The 27,067-nt window shown below is 39.8% G+C and overlaps 1 protein-coding gene across 12 annotated transcripts in view; it reads left to right on the top strand.

Annotated features, from left to right (window-relative positions):
• Nucleotides 1–27,067, top strand: part of PTPRD (protein tyrosine phosphatase receptor type D) — a 1,247,124-nt gene that overhangs the window by 775,188 nt on the left and 444,869 nt on the right. The window lies entirely within an intron of this gene.

The following is a 27,067-nucleotide window of genomic DNA, read 5'->3' as shown; positions in this document are numbered from 1 at the left end:
TATAAAAGCTTTTATTTAAGGAATAATTTTAAAATGTAAGTGCTAACATTTACATACCAGTTATTACAAAAATGTTCAGAATAGTAGCTTAGGTGATAAGCAGATTATAAATGTAATAAATAATAAATATATGTGTGCATATGGTATGTACAAGCTGGATACATGTCTGTGCTATTCTGTAAATATGCACATATTTTACTTGGCTCATGTTTGACAGGTGGAAGTACACATTTGTTGGGTATGGGTGGGACACCCATCTAAATGTACAACTTATAGAATAATATAAGTTATGCATATATCATGTGTGCTTAATTGCACACATGTCAGTTCTGTGGCTAGCCTAATTATTCACAGTAACGTGTGTGTGTGTGTGTGTATATATATATATATATATATATATGTGTGTAGTGTTCTCCCCAGAAATTTTTTTCCAGCCGAGTGGGGCGGGACGGGGAAATTTGGTGGTAGGGAAAATTAAGGGCTCCTTTTACAAAGCTGCAATAGCGTTTTTAGCGCGTGCAGAATTGCTGTGATACATAGCTAGAACTAGCGCCAGCTCAATGCTGGCGTTAGCGTCTAGCACGTGCGGCAATTCTGCGCAAGCTAAGCGCATGGTAAAACCGCTATCGCAGCTTAGTAAAAAGAACCCTAAATGTGTACTATTTATATTAGTTAATTATTATTAGTTATTTTCCAATGCTCAATATGACTGCCTTTCTTAAGGTTTGACACTTGTTCCATAATATTTTTATTAAATTTAAGAAGTATCCAATTCTAGAAGTGAATAATTAGATATTTGCCCTCTTTCAAATGGTATAGAGCAGCGTCTCTCAAACTTTTTTAACTCTGGCACATTAAACGGAGCAAATGTTTTTTGTGGCACACTAAATGCAGCAAATATTTTTCATGGCTGGAAAAAATTTCTGGGAAGAACACTGTTGCCGTTAGTTTTCAAGGTCCAATCATGTCAAAGAATGATGCTTATCTGGGATAAAATAACATGAGAAGTGAGATTGTCATGAATCAGAGGGATACATACCCTGTAGGTCCTAAAAGCAGGCTTGTGGATTAGATATAAACTATGAAGGCAGTGGTGTACCTAGCATATGTCACTAATGACCCAGATATCATGAAAACACAATATGTAAAAGGATAAACACTTTCAATAATGATTATTGCAATGTCCAATGATATAAAATGAGAACAGCATAGGCTATAGACTCATTTAAAAAAGCCTCAGAAAGGGCTCTCCCACCTCCAACAAAATGTTTTTTAAAGAAGTGGTCAAGTGGTCACCTCATTGACAAAAAACCTTTCATATGTGATAAAGCCTTATGCTGTGCTCCGCTAATGAAAAATAGATGATAGAAGAAAATTTTCAATTTATCTTCGCTGATCGGTACACCAACGATGGCCAGCGTTTCACAAATATATGCTGCCTCAGGGTGTATCCCGACCGATCAGACTTCTTTCAAAAAGGGGACGCCAAATCATCTCACGCATCTGAAAATCTATCTATCTATCTATCTATCTATCTATCTATCTATCTATCTATAGATAGATAGATAGATAGATAGATAGAGAGAGAGAGAGAGAGAGAGAGAGAGAGATAGATACACACTAGTTTTTTTAGCCCATTACATTAATGGGTGCTAGACTTAGGCATTTTTTTTTACTTTCTCTCTGCCCCCTGTCTGTCTTCCCTTCTCCCTTACTTTTACCTCCCCCATGTCCAGCAGCACCCCTTCCCTGCTCCCCCTGTCTAGCAGTAGCCCTTCTCTGTTCCTTTTACTCCCTTCCCTACTCCCCCTGTCCAGCAGTAGCCCTTCTCCATTCCTTTTACCTCCCTCCTGTCCAGTAGCACCTCTTCTCCTTTACCTGCTCACTGTCCAGCATCTGCTAGGCCAGACAGCCTTGGGGGTTTTGCCAGGCCGCCCCACTTCACATTATCAAAGTGAGCCGACCTAGCAAATGCCCCATGGTTGCTGCCACTGCTGGTCCGGGTGTGAGAAGGAGAGGCGTCAGAAATCAGCCAGCATCGGAGATCGGGGCAGGAACGTTGCTGGGGAAACTGCCGCATGTGTTGCAAACCGCTGAAAGCTCCTACTGCGCATGCGGCAACATGGAGCCACGGATCATGGCAGTACAAAGTTTCAACTGCACATGCGCGCTAAGGGTTTTATTATAGTGGATATATATAAATCAGAAAGTGAAGGCTTTAATCAATTGAACATATCACTTATCCACATAGTACCATCACTTCCTTTACTTCATCATGCTTTGTCTTTTGCTCTCCAGGTTGCAGTGATGCACCCATGTCTCGTCGCTGGTAACAATTTTCTCTATTATTCTCAGATCTTCATGCTGTCTCAGGAACTTTGTCGCAACCTCCACACGCTGTTGCTTGTTTTGATCAGTAAGCTACTTGGGAATCCATCGTGTACAGACTTTCCTGTATCCCAAGTCATCATGCTTTATGACAAATGCAGATTCATAGCTGATGTCCACATTTGCAGCCAATTGAAACACCATTATCCATCACTCTTCTCTAATCAAGGCATCCGCCCTGTCAGTGTTCTGTTGTGTGTGCGATGTTGATGGGCGACCAGAGCTACACCTGTTGTTTCTGCTTTAAACCTTTTTACCCACCCATAAACCTTTTGTTGATTCAAGGTGCTAAGACCATACTGAGTCAATATCCGACGGTGAATTTCTATAGGTTTTACTCTCTGCCCAAAGAAAGCACACTACGTTTTTCTTCGGTGGTGCAATCTTGTAATGGAGCATCCATGTTTCTGACCTCATGGCTGCCATATTCCACAAGCAGTACTAACTATATGCAGAGTTGCCGATATTCATGACTTTTACTTAGAAACATAGAAATCTGATGGCAGTAACCATTATTTCTTTCTCTCTCTGAGAGATCACACATGCCTATCCCAGGCCCTCTTGAATCCAGACACAGTCTCTGTCTCTGTCTCCACCACCTCTTCTGGGAGACTGTTCCATGCATCTACCACCCTTTCTGTAAAAAAGTATTTCCTTAGATTACTCCGGAGCCTATCACCTCTTAACTTCATCCTATGCCCTCTCATTGCAGTGTTTCCTTTCAAATGAAAGAGACTCGACTCCATGCACATTTACATTAGGTAGGTATTTAAACATCTCTATCATATCTCCCCTCTCCCACCTTTCCTCCAAAGTATACAGATTGAGATCTTTAAATCTGTCCCCATACGCCTTATCACGAAGACCATACACCATTTTAGTAGCCTTCCTCTGGACCGACTCCATCCTTTTTATATCTTTTTGAAGGTGCGGCCTCCAGAATTGTACAAAATATTCTAAATGAGGTCTCACCAAAGTCTTATACAGTGGCATCAATACCTCCTTTTTCCTACTGCCCATACCTCTCCCTATGCAACCTAGCATCCTTCTAGTTACGCTGTCACCTTTTCAACCTGTTTGGCCACTTTAAGATCATCACATACAATCACCATACATACACATACAAGTCCCGCTCTTCCATTGTGCACAAAAGTTCTTCACCCCCTAAACTGTACCGTTCCCTCGGTTTTATGCAGCCCAAATGCATGATCTTGCATTTCTTAGCATTAAATTTTAGCTGCCAAATTTCAGACCTTTCTTCAAGCTTTGCCAGGTCTTTCTTCATGTTATTCACAGCATCCGGCATGTCTACTCTATTGCAGATTTTGGTATCATCCGCCAAGAGGCAAATCTTACCCGTCAAACCCTTCAGCAAAATTGCTTAGAAAACGTTAAAAAGAACAGGCCCAAGAACAGAACCTTGAGGCTACAAGAGTTCTCCACCAGTAGCCAAAATAGATGCCTCAATATTCAATAGCAATATTTCCTCTAAGTATTGAGTTCTGCAGACTCCTCCACTGGTGTTCCATGCAGATCCTTTGCAATTTGTGTGTAACCTTGCAGTTGAAAGTGTGATATCATCATATCTCATCTTGGCAGAAACACTGGTGGAGGACTCTTTACAGTGCAAAGCTGTTTTGTGGGAACATTGTTCATCACTTCTACTTATAACTTGTACATATAGTTATTTGGATGCTTATCCTCTATAATAAAACCCTAAGCGCGCATGCGCATTTATAACATTGTGATCTTGGACTCCGTGATGCGTGACTCTGTGTCAGACATGCGCAGTAGAAGGAGCCAGCGCTGGTTTCCTCATCGCCCTCCCTCGGCAATGCTGGCTCTGTCTAATGCGCATGCGGAGGCCCCGTAATCACTCCCTCCCTTTACTCACGGCACTGCACTCAGCCTCTATCGCAGTGCCGCAAGTAGAGGTGGTTTCAGCTCAAAGAATGGGCTTTTCTAACTAAAAAATGTTGGTGCTTGTAACCAAGAAGGCATAGCCCCTGACAAAACATAAAGTGAAATGGTTGGGCAGCCGTCGGGCGCAAAGATAAGTGCCTTTCCTTTAGAACACTATACAGCACTTTTATAGCACTCTATGCACTTTATAATTTATGCAGAGCCTGTTGAAAATTAATTAAAATATTTATTGCACATGCTATTTGCTAAGACCAATGATGAAAACACCACCCTAGTAAGGGCACAAATAAAATCAAAAGTAGTGCCTTGGGTGTTTGATGTCTAGCAAGAAATCCACTTTTTATAGTTTTGTCCTCATCATTTGGTATTTATATTCATTGGACATCTCTTAAAGTTTCCTTATTTAGTTGATTTGACATTGCCCATGAACCACCCAAGCTCTGCAGAAAAAAAGAATAGCGGTGGAGCAGATAAATTCCAGCACATGGCTTTTATGAAAACAAAACAAAACAATGCAGAAGCGCCTGCCTCAGGAGTCAACAGTTCACTGTAAACAGGTATAGATGCAAACACCATTCATACAAATGGATTGCAGAAACACTTCAGAACAAGTTGCATCCAAAATAGTGAGTCTATTTAGCATGCAGGGTGATTATCACTGGCACAGTGCAGATTAGTAAACACACATCAAGTCTTCAGAGAAACAGCATCAGTTCCTCCCAAGCTTTGCCCATATTCATTCTCACAGTAAATGTACACACTGTATAACTAAGCAGCATAAATGTACATGCATTGTTATTTTATCAGAAATTATTTACATACATTAACAAAATAACTCCCATTTACATGGGCTTGGCACTTAAACAATGCCTTATAAAATTATTCCTATATTGTTTACCTATGTGGTGTTATGTGCTAGCGACATGATGAAAATCATCAAATTTTCATGGCAGAGTACAGAAGTAGATTGCTGGGCCTTTCTTCTGCGCAGTATAGGCTTAATGCTATCTCCATTGTTACATCAAACGTGTTCATCTGCCTCCAACACAGCCCATCTACTGCTGCCCAGATTGGTGGTACTTTGTTAGTCTGACATCGCCGCTGAACCCTGTCCACAAGCCCCAGTGGCACGACAAGCTAATGCAGTGGCATAGTAAGGGTAGGAGGTGCCCGTGTGGTGGTATCCCCCATGCCCTCCTTTCTGTTCCCCCTGTACCCTCTATGCCCTCGCTCACTCCGCACCCCCCTGCTCCTTCCTGCCCCCACATCATTCTTGCGCGCTCAGTCACCCTCCCCCCCGGTACCTCTAAATCTTCACCAACGCATGTGGTTCTTCTCCAGCATGCTCCTTGTGCCAGCATTGGATTTCCTTCCGTCATTTCCTGGCCTCGTGACCCTGAAGTGATTTAGAGGGGAAACAGGCTGGCACAAGCAACAGTTAGGAGAAGTTGCTCATGCTAGCGAAGATCTACAGAGTTACAGGGCAGGGAGGAGGGATGGTGCATGCATGGTATGGCAGGGCAGAGAGGTGCCTGCGCCCCAACTGACATGATGCTTGGGGCAGTACCCCCTTTACTAAGCCACTGAGCTCATGCACCATGTCTGGAGACCTGTGCATTAGAGAAGCTTTATTAAATACAATATAGAGCACTGGTGACATGCGGCCAGCCAGGTACTATTTTGAGGCCCTTGGTATGTTTAACATAATCACAAAAGTAAAATAAAACAGTTTCTTGATCATATGTCTCTGTAGCTATAAATTACAATATTATTATTAAGACTTAGCCAAAAGGAAAGATTTATAAACTATAAAGAGTTTTACCTCATGCAAAATTGTCATTTATTTAATGACATTTACTATTTTTTTCTGAGGCCCTCCAAGTGCCTACAAATCCAAAATGTGGCCCTGCAAAGGGTTTGAGTTTGAGATCACTGGTATAGATCATCCCAAGTAAAAAGTCTATAAGAAAAAGTCTGGGAACTTTCAGAGAAAAAAAAAAAAAATATATATATATATTTAAATAGAAGTAGCAATCGATAGCTTCATTAGTTAGCAGCTAAAGTTTCCTAGGGAGCTGATATTCAAAGATAATTATGCATTTGTTGACAACCGACAAATGCCAAGTTGGCTTATCTGTAGAATTTCAAAAGTTATATGGTTAGTACTGGCCATTTAAGTTGCTAAATATCCTGATATTAGCCATGTAATTATGGGTAGGTCTAGAGATTAGGAGAGTGCATCCCTAGAAATTGTTTGGAAAGTAAATAGTATTCAGACACTAAACATAACTTATCCATTTAGTTTAGACCTGTTGAAAAGATTGCAGCACTGATTGTATGGATTAAGTTAAATTGACCACCATGTTTGCAGGTTGGGATAATTTTATAAAGGAAAGAGTCAGGCTGCTTTTCTGTGGTACAACCAAAGTGGCTTATATTTATTTATTTTAAAAAATGTCTCAACCGCCTTTTTCTAGGTGGCTTTACAAGTAGTACCATACATAAAATAAAACAGGACTTATACAAACATCAAAGATTACAGATCATTCAGTGTAAACAATTGGTTCACAGTTCTACATTAATCCTGAAACCAGAATTAGGCAGAAAACATGCAGGTACTTTCTCTATCCCTAGTGGGATTATAGTCTTAAGTTTTTTTTATCTGGGGCAATGGAGGGTTAAAGGTAAAGGGGATGGGACTTGATTTTGCATTTTTTTGTGTTGTTACAATTAAAGTAGTTTACATATTTTAGACAGGTAATTGAAGTATAGCTGAACTGAAATTTGTTTTTGTCTCTGGTGCAGAAACTGAACAAAACATCTGATTTCTGCAGATTTTGGTTTGTGGTACTGAATTATTCCTGGTTTTAATTTACAGCTGAAATTTAACCCCAGGTTTACGCTGGTTACCTAAAAAAAATAGCTCTGCCCTACCCCGTGGCCCGGAAGAGCTCACCTCCGGCAGAAAAAGAAAAAGGTTTACTTACTCTTAGAAGGCACAGAGTTGCATTCAGATTTCTGTTCTGACTACTGCAGGCTGGAATCCTGCATCAGAAGAGGAGTTTGGGTAGCAACCAATAGAAATTGAACACCCGCCCACCAGTTAACCACATAGGATGTTCGTTAGCCATTTCTGCTAAGAATTCTGTTTCTTCTAACTAGGGCCAACTGGAATCCTCACCCTGAAAAGAGTTCAGGCAGCAACCAGTGGCAATTAAGCACCTTCCCACTAGCTAACCAGATTGGTTGCAATGGCCGATACTGTGGACACTGCTGCTTCAGCATTGGGGCTGCTGGTAAAATGAGTGCACTGCTGATGAAGGGGTTGAGCTGCTTCTTGCAAGGCTTGTTAGGTACAGGAGCACTAGTGTGCCAACTGGTTTATTAGTAGAGCAGACACAGTAAGAAAAACCTTATCTTCCTTGATTAAATTTTTTTATCTATCATTGTAACTGAACAGGATCCATTGTATGAACAAGAGATATAAACATATCTAAAAGAGTCATGTATGCCCTGTTCCACAAACATTTTTGGATATTGGTATAGTACTGTAGTCTGTTTCCAAGTCTGGAACTTGCTTCCATTAAGTACTTGTCAACTGTAGCAAGCGAGCAGCTGTTCGGTTTAGCAGGTCAGCTGTTTGCAGATCAGCGCAGTAGCCTGCTCAGTGAGAATGTGGATAAACTATTATTTTTGGCTTACAATATGCACTTTTTAAGTTGTATTGAAATTGTGAATAGTTTAGTATTGCTTAATAAATTTTGTTCACATTCACATAACCAGACTGAAGCCTTTTTCTTCAATTTTAGTTTCGGTATCAGCCAAAAATACTTTTGATTTTGAACAAAAATTTTTAACAATTTTGAACAAACATTTTTGATAGATTTTGAACAAAAATTTTTAACTTTACCTCATTCATTGTATTTGTTTGTATTTGATCTTTTTACTACGGTTTTGCTGTTAACAAAATTGTAAATTTTATGTTGAATTATACCTGCTGTACACCACCTTGAGTGAATCTCTTTATAAAGGTGTTAATAAATCCCAATAAATAAATTAGCCTCCTTGAGAATTTACTAAGCCTAAGTACCTACAATTGTACTCAAAATTAGACTAGACTCCTAAATCTAGGAGCATAAAATATGGGTGACAACAAGGACAAATTTAAGGCAGAGAAAAAAGTTAGAAATGTTAGTCCTAATTTTCAGCACTGGGTTCAACTAATAGCCAATCTGTCGATCAAATCGGGAAAGATTCCGGAAGACTGGAAGGTGGCAAATGTTATGCCGATTTTTAAAAAAGGTTCAAGGGGAGATCCGGGAAACTACAGACCGGTGAGTCTGACCTCGGCACCGGGAAAGATGGTAGAGGCGCTGATAAACGACCGCATCATTGATCACCTTGACGGACACGGTCTGATGAGGACCAGCCAGCACGGTTTCAGCAAAGGCAGATCATGTTTGATGAACTTGCTGCACTTCTTTGAGGGAGTAAACAGGCAGATAGACAAGGGCGACCCGGTCAACATTGTATATCTGGATTTTCAGAAGGTGTTCGACAAGGTTCCACATGAACGACTACTTCGGAAAATTGCAAGTCATGGAATCGAGGTGAAATACTCACGTGAATTAAAAACTGACTGGAGCATAGGAAACAAAGAGTGGGGGGTAAATGGACAATACTCGGACTGGAAGAGCGTCACCAGTGGGGTGCAGCAGGGCTCAGTGCTTGGACCCGTGCTCTTCAACATATTTATAAACAATCTGGACATTGGTACGACGAGTGAGGGGATTAAATTTGCGGATGATACAAAGTTATTCAGAGTAGTGAAGACATAGGGGGATTGCGAAGATCTGCAACATAACATAATCAAGCTCGAGAAATGGGCATCAACATGGCAAATGAGGTTCAACGTGGATAAGTGTAAAGTGATGCATGTTGGTAACAAAAATCTCATGCATGAATACAGGATGTCCGGGGCAGTACCAGGAAAGAGACTTGGGAGTTCTGATCGACAAGTCGATGAAGCCAAAAACGCAATGTGTGGCAGCGGTGAAAAGGGCGAACAGAATGCTAGGAATGTTAAAGAAGGGGATCATGAACAGATCGGAGAAGGTTATCATGCTGCTGTACCAGGCCATGGTGCACCCTCACCTGGAGTACTGCGTCCAGCACTGGTCACCATACATGAAGAAGGACACGGTACTACTCGAAAGGGTCCAGAAAAGAGTGACTAAAATGGTTAGGGGCTAGAGAAGTTGCCGTACAGCGAGAGATTAGAGAAACTGGGCCTCTTCTCTCTTGAAAAGAGGAGACTGAGAGGGGACATGATCGAAACATTCAAGATACTGAAGGGCATAGACTTAGTAGATAAAGACAGGTTGTTCACCCTCTCCAAGGTAGGGAGAGTGACAGGGCACTCTCTAAAATTGAAAGGGGAAAACAGAGAGTGGTAGAAAACTGGAACGCTCTTCTGGAGTCTGTTATAGGGGAAAACACCCTCCGGGGATTCAAAACAAAGTTGGACAAGTTCCTGCTAAACTGGAACATACGGAGGTGAGGTTGGACTCATTTAGAGCACTGATGGTCTAACTAAGGGCTGTCGTGTGAGCGGACTGCTGGGCACGATGGACCACTGGTCTGACCCAGCAGCGGCAATTCTTATGTTCATAAACCGAAGCAAATGAATGACAGTTCCAAATAAACATAACTCCTAAATTAAAATGAACTTTCATCTGAAAACTTTGGGGGTCTTTTACTAAGGCGCGCTAGCCGATTTATCATGTGCTAAATGCTTACGCGTCCATAGAATATAAAGGGCACATTAGCATTTAGCGCACGCTAAATTGGCTAGCGTGCCTTAGTAAAAGACCCCCTTAGATTCCTATTTGAATATAGGTCGCAAATGTAACTCAGTGGGTTGTTTTTTGTTTTGTTTTGTTTTTCATATTGGGGATAAAGAGAACAAGCAGCTTTCCATGTGTAGGAGCAGGAGTCTTAACAGTCAGCCTAAACCACAAGAGAGAGAGCAAGAAATGTCCCTCTGAAGTACTATATAAAGTTGTAAATAAATCAGGAAGTGCTTCGAGTCAGTGGATAGAACTGCTTTGCTAGAGAAAGTAGAAGTTAAGGCAGCTAGTGGATAGAAAAGCCCATGAGTTATGAGACAGAAGCAAGCAAAACTGTGAGATATATGTGACTTTGAGTGCTTTTAGCCACATTCCACCACCAGTGGTTAGTTTGGGAGCAAACATACCACACAATATTAAGCAATGGTTGAATTTCCTTGTTGAGTAAAAGTTGCAGCAACATCAACCAAGCTACAGTGGCAGACAAAATGACAATGGCAACACCTAGGTAAAAACATGGCTAACCGACTGAAGATCACTGTTCATACTTATATTGAAGAAAGATGATGCCAAGGGCTGTAACAACTATAGAACAATTTCACTAATTCCATACACCAGCAAAATATTACTGAAAATAATACAACGAAGGCTCCAATCATACTTTCAGCAAGATCTACCTGAAGTTCAGGCTGGTTTCTAAAAAGATTGAGGAACAAGAGACATTATTGCCAATATTAGATGGATATTGGAGAAGAGCAAAGAATACCAAAACCCCCTATACCTTTGCTTCATCGACTACAGCAAAGCTTTTGACTGTGTGGATCACAATAAACTATGGAGAATTCTAGGGCAAATAGGTGTACACAAACACATAACTCAGCTTATTAAGAGCCTTTATGAAAATCAAGAAGCTGCAGTGAGAACAGAATATGGCAACACTGATTGGTTTCCAATAAACGTGGTGTCAGGTAGGGATGAATCTTGTCACCTTATCTGTTCAACCTGTATTGTGAAACTATCTTCAGAAAAGCAAATTTGGAAGAAGAGAGTTAGTTTCAAAGTTGGCTGAAATATACACAACCTACACTATGCAGATGATACAATGCTCATCATTAGCAGCAAAGAAGACTTGCTGTATCTACTGAGAAAAGTCATAGAAGAGAAGCTATAAAGGATTTCAGTCTCCTGGGCTATTTTGTTAGCAAAGAAGCAACTAACAGGGAGGAAATACTCCATAGAACAGCATTTGGTCACTCTTCAATGAAGGCTCTTAACAAAGTATTCAAAAGCAAGGAGGTAACACTCCAAACAAAGATCAGACTTGTCCATATAATCATTTCTCAGTGGTCAGTTACAGATGTGAAAGCTGGACACTACAGAAACAAGACAGAAAGAAGATTGACTCATTTGAGCTTTGGTGTGCTGTGGACCACCTGAAGAACTAACAAACCGATTCCGGAAGAGATCAAATCATATATGTCACTCAAAAGCCCAAATGATGAAGTTACGACTGCCTTATTTTGGTCATACCATCAGAAGAGAGAGATCACTGAAGAAGGACATCATGTTTGGGAAAATCGAAGGAACCTGGCGAAGAGGGCGACCTACAATCAGATGGCTGGACATGTTGAAAATAATCATGGGGATGACTCTGGAGGACCTTTCCGGACCAACACAAAACCAATTGCTCTTTAGATCCGCAATTCATCAAGTCACTAGGATTTGAGCAGTGGCACCCAACAATAACAGGAAAAGCCTAGTTTGTATTATGGTTGTCAGTATCCATGTATAATTAGTTAAATTTGCTGTTAGGCTCATGGGGCCTGATTCTATAAAAGATGCCTACAGTTAGACGCCTAGATCGGCAACTACCTAATCTAGGCACCTAACTTAATTTTATAATTGGTTTAGTTGGTACTGTTAATTGAACAGCACCATTATAAAACAGTTAAAAAATAATTATTTTCAGATAGGCATGATTAGGGATGGAGTTTGGATGTGGAATGAGTTAGGCACCTACTTTAGGCACTCGTATTTTAGGCCAAGAAAATCCTGGCCTGATATACTGGTGCCTAAGTTTCTGACTACTCGAATTAGGTGCCACCAGGCATGATTCTATAAACAGCGCCTAACTTTGAGTGACATGTGGTAGATGCCATTCCCTAGGTGCTTACATATAGGCACTGTTTATAGAATCAGACCCACCATGCTTGTATCTGGGGATTAAGCTTGGAGTGCTGCCTGTACCAACTGTATACCCCAAGTTATCCCCCATCTTCTGTAAACCCCACTGTGTTTTGTTTTAGCATTTCAATCTTCCCCAGTTCATCATGTTGAATGATGATCCGAGACAATGTAAGGCAATGTCAGCATCAAATTTATATATAAAAAAACTTTTTTTTTTTTTTTTTTTCAAATGAACTACACTGCTCCAGATAGTCTAGGGTCAAACATGCAGGCTTCACCAAAGGAGTCAGTAGGAGAGTAGAAGTAGTTAACCTCACTACAACAGAGAGTACCAATGAGGCCACAACAATGAGGCACAATTGAAGTCATACTATTTTTCTTTGGCTTTCTGCTCTTCACCTTTTTCCTTGCCTTACTCATGCTATGGATCACCCTTTCTTCTTTGACTTCTTAGCTTATATCCTTAATTGTTTGGGCAGAATATCACTGTGATTCCCCTTACCTTTTGTTCCACTCCTTCCCTTTCCCAACCTTTTAGTTTTTATTGTAACCTCCCCTTTCTTTATCTCTGTTGTACCCATTTTGCTTGTATGTTGGTTGAACTTATGTTTTTGGTTATTGCCTCCCTTGTTATGTCTTTTTAAATTTTTTTATTTTATTTTAATAATGTATTATTGTAAACCACTTAGACTAACTGTGGTTGTATTTGCGGTATATCAAGTAAATTGAAACTTGAAACTAGATGCTCCAGTTTCAATTTCATTTACCCACTATTACTGAAGGCTGCTCTAGAACCACTCCTAGTGACAGTGGTGCTGAAATACCACTTTCCTTCGCAGCTTTCAGTGTACCTCCATGATCCTCATTTGCTTGGATTGACATTTGAGTTACTTCCTCCTTCAGCTCCATCAGTCCCCAGTTCTCTTCAGCTCCAGATGCTGTTGCCAGTGACCCAAAGTTTCCTGGCATTTCAAGGGCTTGGGGCTAGAGGTGTAGTCACTCCTCCATGTTCAATGATATATCAAACACTGCCAAAGCTGCCTCACTGCCAGTGCTGGATGTGGTGGAACTTGCCACTGCCAGAGCCACATAACAATTCATTGGTGAAGGCATTGGACTGAGGACTTAGAGGGAAGATTCCTCATCTTGTCCTTATGCTTCACTATTTTATAAGCAGGAAGAAAGAAAACCCAAACAACTTCAACAGTGGGAGAGCTCAGGTTAGTGTGGGCCTGCTAGGGACATCATCTTGGATCTCCTCACTCCTGCCCCCTTCACCCCACCCCCACCCCCCATACACACACACATTGTAATTTCTTAGGATAAGTATTCAGAAGAGCACTATATAATGGAGTTGCAATAATATTTCATTTTGTGATCTCTACATTTGCTTTAGCTCCTTTTTTTCTGAGTCTGAAGTGGTGATTTTTTTTCTCTCAAACCTGAAGCAAGACTTTTGCATCTTTTCTCCCACAGCTGCAATATGACATTCCACAGTCCAAGTGTTTATTTTAGTAATGCTGTAACACAATAGATTTTTGCAGCCTTTATCCCCACAACTGCTGGGCTAGCATATGCAGTCCAGCAAAATGTCCTTCAGTAAGGTATCAACACAACAAAGTACCTCTCTATTTTCTATTAGTCTGTTTGTCTCTTTTGTAATCTTCACCTAGCCTCCTCTTTCTTGAAATCCAGTACTCCTTCATGCTGTGTGTTCTGTCTCCCCACTCCTTCTTCTACTTCATAGAAACATAGAAATAGACGGCAGATAAGGGCTACGGCCCATCTAGTCTGCCCATTGCAATGACCCTCCCCCACCTAACTCAGTGAATAGATCCCACGTGTCTATCCCATTTGGCCTTAAAATCAGGCACGTTGCTGGCCTCAGTGACCTGAAGTGGAAGACTATTCCAGCGGTCAACCACTCTTTCAGTGAAAAAGAATTTCCTGGTGTCACCGTGCAGTTTTCCTCCCCTGATTTTCCACAGGTGCCCTCTGGTTGCCGTGGGACCCTTGAGAAGGAAGATATCTTCTTCCACTTCGATGCGGCCCGTGAGATACTTGAACGTCTCGATCATGTCTCCCCTTTCTCTGCGTTCCTATGTGAAAAATGTAACCATGTATGTATCTCATCACTTCACTGATAATCCTAAAATGCACTGTAGTCTACCACAGCTCTGCAAGTCGCATGGTCCCCCTCAAGTCACTATGCATAAAGGGCTAGATGCAGTAAGGATAGTTAGTACACTTCTCCCTCTTTATTCACGGTTTCAGCTTTCGCGGTTTCAATTATTCACGGTTTTTAGCTTGCTGGCTCCTCCCCCCAAATTACATCAGCTTGCATAGAGAAATCGCTGATTCCAAGCATTTACAGAGAAAAAATTGCTGATTCCTAGCACTTTCTTCACCGTGTTTTGCGGTTTCACCACATTCACAATGGTTTTTAATAGAAACAGCGAATAACATATGAAAAAATTATTTGCAGTTTTTCTGGATTTGCTGTTCTGTTAATCTCCTATCACAGCACATACAGAGAGAGAAGTGTAATACTGACTTGATTGCTGTTGGCTGATTCTTTGGCTAATTGTGGCGTTAGGCTCAGTAAAAGCAATTGGCGCTGAAGCTATGATCGCTGACTTTAGTGCATCTAGCCCAAAGACCAGTGGTATAATCTCTTTCATCCACTATCTCAGCAATTTCTTCAGTTGATACATTGAGTTGCCTTTCAAGCAGTCATCACACTTGGTAAGGAATTGGTTGTGCATAACATCGTATTGCGTAGGTTGAGTGAAACTGGGATTACTGGAGTTGCTTTTAAGTGGTTTAAGGATTTATAACAAAGAGAAATGTAAGGTATCTTGACAACAATCATTATTTGATGCTTGGTTTATAACTAGGGTGGTTCCTTATGAATTCTCATTATCCCCCATGATTGCCTTTATGTTGGATAAATCCCTTGGTTATCTATTGTGACAATGTAGATACACCAATTTAAAGTTTTGAAATCATAAGATTTATTGCAGCAAGTTATAGTCAAAAGAACCTATAGTAGATCATTGACCAGCATGATGTCAAGTTGAAAAACTGCACGAATGACTTAAGCGGCTGGAACAAACAGAAGAATTCATGAACAAAGGACGGGAATATCTCTGTTTCAAGCTAAATAAATCTCTCTGATTTGAAACAGAACGGTCAGTGCTATAAGAACTATGTCTAAAGGATTAATGTTCAGTACTGTCAAGGTAACTGATACGTTCACTGTGTCACAGAACCAAACTATAGAAAAAAAGAGAAACTTTCATTTCAGGCAGCAAAGGTGGGACTCGCAGAAGAGATTTCTTCTGCTGGTGGTGCATGGCATCCCTGCTAGCAAAGGTATGCCTCAATGTTGCATGAGGGAGGGGAGAATAATTGTCCACTTTTTGGAACCCCCCCCCAAAAAAAAACCCCCAACAAAACAACATTCTAGCTATGTCCCTAGTCTAGGAGGGTATAACCCTTTGAATTAACATTATATTCTTTACATAGCTGGAAAGAGTTAATTTCCAGCAAAGTATTTCTGGCTTTTTTATTATCTTGAAATAAATATAGGTTCCAGCAATATGACTCTCAAACACATTTCACATTTACAGAACATTTTGTCGTTTTTACCAGGAATTAGCTGTTGAAACTGGTAAGCACTGTTCAAAGATCTGCCAAAACCTGTCTGTCTTAAATTATTGTACTAAAGTATCTTGCATTTAATAATGCGCAAATGCCCAACTGCTACTACAATATGTTACATTATTTCTCAAAATTATTCAAAAAAGACAAGAAAAAAACTGCAGCATGTACAAGCATGTATGAAAAATTCCATTAGAGGTTGTCTATGACAGCCTTACAGGGACTGCTTTGTTGAAAGTATCTGAAAAAAGGCTTTTCAACACAAATATGAGTAGATCATCTGTTACTTAATGTAAACATGGTTCTAGTAATGGAAGTAGTTGATGCCCACAATGAAAATAATTATGATAAAAAATACAAAATCCACAAGGTAGATGAAACCTGTAAATGAGCTTATAAGTCATTGGCTTAAGATGTGTTTGAATGATTGGGGCCCTAATTTAGGGGCATAGTTACCAACATGAACTACTATTAACATAACATAACATAACTTTATTCTTCTATAACGCCATAACCAACTGATTTCTAGGCGGATTACATCAACGAAGACTGGACAATCAGTGAAATGCAAGAAATACAAAATATTTCTTATAAGTACAAATATTCTTTAAGAAAATACTATGTAAACTTTAAATTAGAATAACAGTTCATAATAACGCAATCACTCTAAGAAATGAATTTTTCAAACAATGTCATCTTGATCAATTTCCGAAAAATACTGTCGGGCGACATGGCTTGACAAATACACTTACCCAACCAAGACTGCTGTTTACCTTAGAATGCAAAGGTCCTATCCAGGAAAGTCTTGTATTTACAACCATTAATTTTTGGGTAAGCAAATAACTGTTGACTTCTAGTTTTCCTCATCGGACTATACCATATAAAATGTGATAAAAAGTAAGTTGGAGACAGTCCCAAAATCAACTTGAAACAAATACAAGAAAACTTAAACAAGACTTGTGCAACCACTGGCAGCCAGTGCAACAATCAGTAATAAGGACTAATATGATCATTCTTTAAACCAAAAATCAATCTGACAGCTGTATTCTGAATTATCATCAATTTTCTTAATAGTTTCTTAGAGGCACCTAAATGAATAATATTGCAGTAATCTAATATGGATAAAACTAATGCCTGCACCAATAATATAAAAGATAGTGGATCAAAATATTTTTTTATAGTCTTTAACTTCCATGGTGCAAAAAAGCATTTTTTAATCACTAAGTCAGTATGTTCTATCATGGTTAAATGGTGATCTAGTGTTACTCCCAATATTTTAATAAATTTTGAAATTGGGTAGGCATAACCATTTAAATGAAGCAATGATTTGTTTATTTTATCATTTGGGCTGGTTAAAAAAAGTTTATAGTCTTTTTTGTATTAAGTTTCAATTTAAAACTAATTGTCCATTGCTCTATCGAAGTCATGATGGAAGACATTTGTTTTAAAATATCAGAAGTAAAATCATTTAAAGGAATTAAAATAGATATATCATCTGCATATATGTAAAACTTTAAATTCAAGCTCTGCAGTAAGTGTCCAAGGGAAGAAATATAAATGTTAAACAGGGTAAGTGATAGCGAGGAGCCCTGAGGCACCCCTGATGGATTTCTCCTAGAATGAGAATAGTTACTGTCACAAACCACTCGATATGATCTTTTTGTCAAAAAAACCTTGGAACCAATTACAGACTCTTCCTGAGAGCCCTATCATGTCCAGACAATTCAATAATATCTCATGATCAACCAAATCAAAAGCGCTACTGAGATCTAGTTGTATAGTCAAGGATTTAGTGCCTTTTCTAAAAAGACAATGAAGAGAGTTGAGCATTGAGGCAATAACAGTCTTAGTGCTATATCCCTTTCTAAACCCTGACTGATGTTCATTGAAGATATCAAATGTGTCTAGATAACTCACCAGTTCTAAATTAACTAATCCTTCCAGTAGCTTAGTAAACCGAGGAATGCTTGCTATGGGCCTGTAATTAGTTTTCATAGCAATCGATACCTTTTGGTTTTTGGGAATAGGTGTAATCAAAATTTGACCCAAATCGTCATGAAACAATGCCTGAGTAAGAGAGATAGTTATCCATTTAAACAGATCCACTTTAAATTTCAGCGTTGCATTTTTCATGCTATATTTGTTGAGGTCCCATTTTATGCAATGGACCCTAGTTAATAATAATGGGTAATAATAATAATAGCACATCTTAATGGTAGCCCAGGTTTGTTTGTTTTTTAAATATATCTTTATTGTAGGATGCAAACAGTGGATCAAACTGGAAAGAGGGAATGGAAAATATATTTATATTAGTGTGGCATACAGGCCTCCTTTACAGATGGAAGAAGTGAACAGAGATTTAATAGATGTCATTCAAAATATAGCTGTAAAAGGTGAAGTACTTCTAATTAGTGCTGTCTGATTCAGGGAAAAGTTATTTGATTCGATTTGGCCTATTAAATTGATTTTTTTGATTCAGTTCAATTTTCCTGCCCAATTGAGCGTTTGTTTTTCAAATGGCCCAGAAGGTTTATTTTTGTAGCCTCTCCAACCCCACACCGGTGTTGTGTGAAAAAAAACAACAACTAAAAAAGACTTTTGCTCTCTCTGTTAGGTCCCAGCTCATGCTCGCTGTCTTAACACCAGCTCTGGCAGGATACACATTTCAAATCTGACATATTGGTAATCACAAAACAGAAAATAAAATTATTTTTTCTACCTTTTGTTATCTGGTAATTTTATTATTCAAATCATGTTGGTCTAAGTCTCTGGTTTCTGTTTGTCTTCTGTTAACTCGATCACCATGATCTCCTACCCATTTGTGCTCACTACCATTCATCTTCCATCTCTGTACCTTCCCTTCCACTGCCATATCCAACATTTTTGGATTTTTCCCACTATCTACCATCTCTCTCTCTCTCTCTATCTGCCTTGTACCCTGGGTCAAACCTCTCTATTCCCCTCCATGCAGCATCTCTCCCTTCTGTCTCTCCATTATCATGTGCAATGTTTCTTTCTCTCCCCTCATGTACCAAGTCACCCTGCCCTTCACCCCATGCCCAACATTTATCTTTCTCTCCTCTCCATGCATGTCTCCCTCCCTTCCACCATATGCAGGATTTTTCCCTCTCACCCCTTTTCTACTTCTTTGTTGCATCTCTCCCTTCATCTCCTCTACCCCATGTGCATGATATTCAAGACTATAGGCTCCTTTTACTAAGATGTGATAGCGTTTTTAGCGTGCGCAGAATTTTAGCACGCGCTAAACCCACGCTACACAGCTAGAACTAACGCCAGCTCAATGCTGGTGTTAGCGTCTAGCATGCACGCTAAAACCGCTATTGCAGCTTAGTAAAAGGAGCCCTATGTGGTGATGCTATGGTGAAGATGGTGTTAATCGAACCATGGACTGTTCAGGGTTCTTGTTTCTAACAAAAGGGTGCCACTTTTTGGAAAACAACGTTTTAGTGACCTAAATAAAGTTCCTGCATCAGATACATTAGTCTTGCAGTTTCTTTATTGGATTTTGTTGTTCGACATTTACTGCAGTCTTGTTTGATTTTTCTCTCTAACACATTAGGAAGCCCAGAGGTATTGTCAGGACTCACTGAATCAGTGAGTCCGATTTTTCCAGCAATCAAAATGATACAAATCGATTCACCAAAGTGAATCGATTTGAATCAGTGAATTGGGCAACATTACTACTAGGACCAGTGCTATTTAACTGTCTCAATAGCAGACTATGGACTTCTTCTCCAGGAACATGTCCAAACCTATTTTAAAACCAGCTACATTAATGGCTCTTGCCATATCCTCTGGCAATGCATTCCAGAGCTTAATTATTCTCTGAATGAAAAAATATTTCCTCCTATTGGTTTTAAAAGTATCTCCCTGTAACTTCATCATGTCCCCTAGTCTTTGTAATTTTTGATGCATTAAAAAATTGATCCACTTGTGCCCATTCTACACCACTCAGGATTTTGTAGAATTCAATCATATCTCTCCTCAGCCGTCTCTTTTCCAAACTGAAGAATCCTAACTTCTTTAGTCTTTCCTTATATGAGAGGAGTTCCTTTATCAACTTGTTTGTTCTTCTTTGAACCTTTTCTTGTTCTGCTATTCATTTTTTGAGATAAGGCGACCAGAATTTAAATAATACTCAAGGTAAGGTTGCACCGTGGAGTAATACAGAGGCATTATAACATTCTTAGGGCTTTTTACCATCCTTTTTCTAATAATTCCTAGCATCTTGTTTGCTTTTTTGTTTCAACGTATTGTCTACAATAACACCCATATTTTTTGGAGGTGTTGACCCCCAAGGTGGACCCAACCATATAGTAACTATGATTTGGTTTATCCTTCCCAATGTGCATGACTTTGTGTTTGCCCACATTAAATTTCATCTGCATTTGGACTCCCAGTCTTCCAGTTTCCCAAGGTCTGCTTTTAATTTTTCACAAACTGCATGCATTTCAACAACTTTAAACAGTTTAGTGCTATCTGCAAATTTAATCACCTCACTCGTCATTCCAATTTCCAGATCATTTATTTATTTTTATTTTATTTATTCAATTTTCTATACCGTTCTCCCAGGGGAGCTCAGAACGGTTTACATGCATTTATTCAGGTACTCAAGCAGTTTTCCCTCTCTGTCCCGGCGGGCTCACAATCTATCTAACGTACCTGGGGCAATGGGGGGATTGAGTGACTTGCCCAGGGTCACAAGGAGCAGCGTGGGTTTGAACCCACATCCTCAGGGTCCTGAGGTCGGAGCTTTAACCACTGCGCCACACTCTCCCCCCTTAATAAGTCATGCACATTGGGAAGGATAAACCAAATCATAGTTACTATATGGTTGGGTCCACCTTGGGGGTCAACACCTCCAAAAAATATGGGTGTTATAAATAAGTTAAATAGCACTAGTCCTATAACAGATTTCTATGGCATCCACTATTTGCCCTCTTCCATTGAAAAACATGACCATTTAATCGTATTCTCTATTTTCTGTCAAATAACCATTTCCTAATCCACAAATGAACATAGCCTCCTATCCCATAACTCTTTTATTTTCTCAGGAGCCTCTCATGAGGACCTTTGTCAAAAGCTTTCTGAAAAGCTAGATATACTACAGTTCACCTTTATTCACATGTTTGTTCACACCTTTAAAGAAGGCAAGCAAATTGTTGAGACAAGACCTCCCTTGGCTGAACCAATGTTGATTGTGTCCCATTTAATCATATTTGTCTACATGTTCCATAATTTTATTTTTTATAATTGTTTCTACCATTTTGCCTGGCACTGAAGTCAGGCTTAGTGGTCTGTAAATTCCCAGATCTCTCCTGGAACTCTCTTTAAAAATCAGCATAAAAATGGCCACCCTCCAATGTTCAAGCACTACAGACAATTTTAGTGACAGCAGATCAGGGAGATTTTGGATTATCTTCAAGGAGAACTGTTCCAGCAGTTGGTAATGGAACCCATGTGGGATGTGGTCATACTGGACTTAGGGGTCCTTTTACAAAGGCGCGGTAGCAGTTTAACGTGCAGAATACCGCGCGTTAAACCGCCTACTGCGGTAGTACCTAACGCCTCCATTGACGAGGCCTTAGGATTGTAGGCTGACGCGGGGGTTAGCGCGGGATGAAATGTCCGATGCGCTAACCCCTGTAGTGCGCCTTGATAAAAGGAGCCCTTAGTGCTTATAAAAGGGGAAAGTGTTTCTGATGTTATAGTTGGTGATCATTTTGCATCCAGTGATCACCTCATGGTATGGTTTAATATTAAGACAGCTGTATAGAGAGCTCATTTGAAAGTGAAGGCTCTAAACTTTAAAAAAAAAACTAACTTTGTTCAGATGGGGGATTGTGTCAAGAAATTGTTTGAATGGGAACTTCTGGAAGAAGTAGGAAAGCGGTGGGTAAAACTGAAAGATGCCATTGGAAGGGCAACAAACCATTTTGTAAGAAAAGTAAGTAAAAGGAAAAGAAGGCTGCTTTGGTTCTCAAAGGTAGTAGCTGAGAAGGTAAGGAAAAAGATTAACTTTCATAAACTCCAAAAGATTGCAGAAAAAAAGAAGACAGGCAAAATACTTGTTATCTGGAAAAGTTAAGAGAGGCTAGGCGAGTAGTCAGGAAAGCAAAGTTGCAAATGAAATCAAAAATAGCAGACAGTAAAACAAGGGGACAAGACATTTTTTTTAGATATATTATTTATAGAAGGAAGTACAAAAATGGCATTGTGAGACTCATAGGTAAAGGGGAGGAATATGTAAAAGCTGATAAAAATAAAGCTGAAATGCTTAACAAATTTTTCTATTCTGTGTTCACAGCTGAAAACAAAAGCAAATAGGGCTATAGGTGTGGTAGACCCTGATTGATTTTCAGAGGATTGTGTTTGCGAGGATCTCGCTAAACTAAAGGTAGCTAAAGTGATGGGGCCAGAGGGGTGTATATCTGAGAGTACTGAAGGAACTTAGGAGAGACTGGAAGACCTGAATATGTGTACTCTAGAGCAGTGTTCTTCAACCGCCGGTCTGTAGAAATTGCCCAAGACAGCGTTCTTCAGCCGCCGGTCCACGGTGCGATCAAAGCAGCACCTTCAGGCTGGTTCCCTGAGTGCTGCAGTGCACAAAGCCGTGGGAAAAGGCTCCTACGCGTCTGAACCAGATGCTTCTCTCTAACATTGCAACGTTAGAGGGAAGGCTTCCAGATGAGGCACGGGATGCGTGCGAGGAGCCGCTGCCAACAGCTTTGTGCACTGCAGCATTCATGGAACCGGCCTGAAGATGCCACGTTGATCGCACCTTGGACCGGCCGCTGAAGAACACTGTCTTGGGCAAACAATTTCTACGGACCAGTGGTTGAAAAACACTGCTCTAGAGTACACATATTTTATTTCTGCCGGTCCATAGGTGTCAAAAGGTTGAAGAACACTGCTCTAGAGCAGTGGTTCTCAACCCTGTCCTGGAGGACCACCAGGCCATTCGGGTTTTCAGGATAGCCCTAATGAATATGCATAGAGCAGATTTGCATGCCTGGCATCTCCATTATATGCAGTTATCTCTCATGCATATTCATTAGGGCTATCCATAAAACCCAACTGGCCTGGTGGTACTCCAGGACAGGGTTGGGGACCACTACTCTAGAGGACAGGAGGGTCATAGGAGATAAGATACAGATGTTTAAATGCTTAAAAGGTATTAATATAGAACCAAATCTCATCCAGAGAAAAGAAAATGATAAAACTAGAAGATATAAATTGAGGTTGCAGAGTGGTAGACTTAGGAGCAATATTAGGAAATTATTTTTCACGGAGAGGATGGATGCCTGGAATGCATCTGAAGGAGGTGGTAGAGAAGAAAACAGTGACAGAATTCAAAAGTGTGTGGGACAAACATAGAGGATCTCTAATCAGAAAATGAAGGTTATTGGAAGAATCGAGGCCAATACTAGGCAGACCTGAACTGTTTGTGTCCTTTATATGGCTATTTGGCTTAGGATGGGCTGGGTAGGACTTTGATGGGAACTCTAGTCATTTGGGATGGTCTAGATAGGTTGGAGTGAGCTTCAACGGCAACTGCAGTAGTTAATAATAATAATAACTTTATTTTTCTTTACCGCCATAGTCAAGCGACTTCTAGGCGGTTCACATTGAAAGAAGGCTGGACAGTCAGTGAATAACAATAAGCCTAAATAGAAAGCTTACATACTAATTGGAGTTCCATGAGTAGTTGACACCTAAGCACATTACTGGGCAGACTTGTACGGTCTATAACCCAGAAATATCAATGAACAAAGACAATTGAACTTAATCATGGGTTTGTAATGCATGTACCTATTGGGTAGACTGGATGGACCAGTCAGGTCTTTATATGCTGTCATTTACTATGTTACTAAGTGGGACAAACTAGACAAGCAGGATGTGAAACTTCTGACACTGAAAGTTGAAGAACCTTGGTTAGTGGACACGGTAAACAAGGTTGTCAAGGAACTGACTGCAGTACGAACAAGCAGAGAGGCTTCTTTCGCCACTCTAAATTTTTTTTTATTTTTTTAAATAAGAAAGTTAATATTTTAAATCAAACAGACAAAGTCTGGAAATATATTCCCTCTCCCTTTTATGTTTTACCTCTCTATCCTTTTCTTTTAGAACACTGTATTTCTCCCCCCCCCCTCTTTCCTTGTATCTAGTCGTATATTCTTTTTTTTGGGGGGGGTCTTTTATTTTTTTTTATTCCCTGTATTTGGTTTTTTAATTTCTTCCTATTTACTTTTATTGTAAACTGTCCAGATATCTGATGAGTATATCAAGATTTGAATAAACTTTAAACTTGAACCCAACACTTTTACCATGTGATGACTCTCGTGAGTGTATCGAAAACACACTTATGATTCTTGGAGCAGCACATCCTCATGGTGTACATTTCATGAAGCAGGAGCTATATACATCAAGCACACTGGATGGCCTGCAACATATACGGAACAGTTAGGTTCATGATTTCTAGTCAACTGCCATATGACAAGGAGATGATTGTGAAACTGGAGCGATTCAACCATTTTCTTGCATTTTTTATGTGCCACTGTGGATAAGAGTGTATACAACACAAGTCACACCCATTCTTTTTTTGTGACGTGCATGACTACAAATCAGTCGATCGTGAAGTCGCTGACATGTTGAAGAAGTTATCTAACTATCTATGATACCTGACAGAAGTTGTACCATTTACACTTTACAGCAAATATGCTTTAATGTTTAATGAAAACATCAGTGCCCGAACAGTTTCATTGAAGCAAGCTGGTTTTCAAGTAGGTAAACTGAAACACATCACTGAGAGACTTGGTTGGACCTGAATCACATTTCCTGTTTCACACTCTTGGTATTATCAATGAATGGTTAGCAAAGCCAGTGGACAGGTAGTCTAAAGATCCAAATTTCCATACTGCTGAACAGTTTGTTAGTGCAGTGGTTAACGACACAGCCAAACGAGAAGTTAAACTGACTTTGCCACTAGCATCACAATAGACCGAGTAAAGCATAAGGCCTTATTGCAAGGAGTTGAACAGCATCGTAGGCTTTATCCTATCTCAAGAAGAAATTGAATGCTTGAGTGTTTGGAATGCCATTGGTAGATGATGACACCAAAGTGTACATGTTTAGCTATTAGCGAAGTATGTTAAATTTCTGTTATTTTCCACAATAAAGTGCAGATATTGAAGATTCATTTAATAAAATACTGCTAGATTTTTTTGCATAAAATGTCTTTTTATCAAAGTATCATTGCTGAGTAGAAAGCATAGAAGTTATACTATAATACCAAAAACCTGTTCCATTAAGCAAAAATAATAGCAAATTTTAAGAAAAACGGAGCTTTATATAATCATTAGCCCAGTATGGGCTTAAAATTTTTTTAAAAAAAATTATTTTTTTATCAAGCACAATCAAATTCATGGGATAAACTTTAATTCACATAGTTTTTCCAACTTTAGGTTTTTCTGGGCAACCCTAATAGACATTTTCAGCCCAGATGTAGCTGGATATCTTATATCATGTGCAATGCCTTAACAGTATGCAAGGTCAATTTTACCCTGAAAATAAACACATCATTACTAATCTCACCTTTTACAAAGCCATGCTAGACTTTTCTATCATCAGCCATGGCGGTATTAGCTCCAATGCTCATAGGAATTCTGTGAGTGTCGGAGTTAATACCGCTGTGGCCAGCAATTAAAAAAACCTAACATGGCTTTGTAAAAGGAAGGGTATATTTGTAAAATTAATAGAAGATTGATGCTGTGAATTTCACTGTAATTGTTCGGTTCTCTTCATTTTGCTGAATACAAATAAATGATGTTACATCATATAACTAGAAATTGGGATAGATTGAGCCTCATAGTTTTTTGAAATATCTTTAACTGTCATTGGGATGTTTGGTGCAGGGTAGTCTGAGGACTTTGGATCTGATACAGTCTAGTTTAAGGGTGTCCAGCCTGCGGCCCGAGGGCTGCATGCGGTTCCGTGAAGTATTTTGTGCGGCCCCGGTCGAGGACGATGCCGTGTTTTCCTCTGCTGCCCCTGGGTGTTTACTGTCTTGCCAGCTCCCTCCTCTCTCTTGCTGCAGCGTTTGTGCGGCCCCAGAAAAAAAATTTTCGGCCAATGCGGCCCAGGGAAGCCAAAAGGTTGGATACCCCTAGTCTAGTTTATGGCAGCTCTCAAAGGTATGATCTCTGTGTGAATACCCTAGTATTAGAATTACATGAACAATACATTTTTAAAGTACTCTTGATTCTGCATTTAAGCATCTTCTATGTGTGGCTTTTGATGGCTGCGCAAATTGTCTCCACTGCTTGTATGGGAAATTTGAATGACTGCATGCATTGGAAAATCTAGCTCCCTCGTTTTCAATTTTTCAATTATTTGGATTAATATTCAGATGATTTGGTTGGTGAACTCTGGCGGTTAACTGGACAAGTCATCATCTTTGAAATTCTGGGACCATATCCTAGTTAATTTTGCTTGAGCAGGGATTGTTTGTTTATAATGCTATGTACGTTTAGGGCTCCTTTTAGTAAGCTGCAATAGTGTTTTTAGCGCACGCAGAATTTTAGCGCTCGCTAAACCCGCGCTACGCGGCTAGAACTAACACCAGCTCAATGCTGGCGTTAGCGTCTAGCACGTGGGGCAATTCAGCACGTGCTAAAACCGCTATCGCTGCTTAGTAAAAGGAGCCCTTAGTAATGCTGTAGAAAGCAGCAGTCGTAGTAGGCCTATTCACTGCCTGGCCTACAGTTAATCTGCTGGGAAGAGAAGAGATTTGAGGCATCCCAGAGGCACAGTTAACACCAGTATTCAGTGCTTTCTGGTTAAAGATAAAACGGTTAAGTTGGGCCATATAAATACCAGCTATTAAAATAACTGGGTATGTTTGTTTATTTTAATGCTGCAACATTCATTGGTGCCAACTTAATCAGCTATGTCCTTAAGTACCCCACCTCATTTTTATCATGTGGCTCTGTGATTCATCTAGGCTTCAGGAAACCATAATATATTTTGCTAGCTTT

This window comes from Geotrypetes seraphini, chromosome 1, assembly GCF_902459505.1.
Source record: "Geotrypetes seraphini chromosome 1, aGeoSer1.1, whole genome shotgun sequence".
NCBI classification, from domain to species: Eukaryota; Metazoa; Chordata; class Amphibia; order Gymnophiona; family Dermophiidae; genus Geotrypetes; species Geotrypetes seraphini.
Note: the sequence above shows the minus strand (reverse complement) of the source record. Positions and strands in the feature narration are given on the sequence as shown.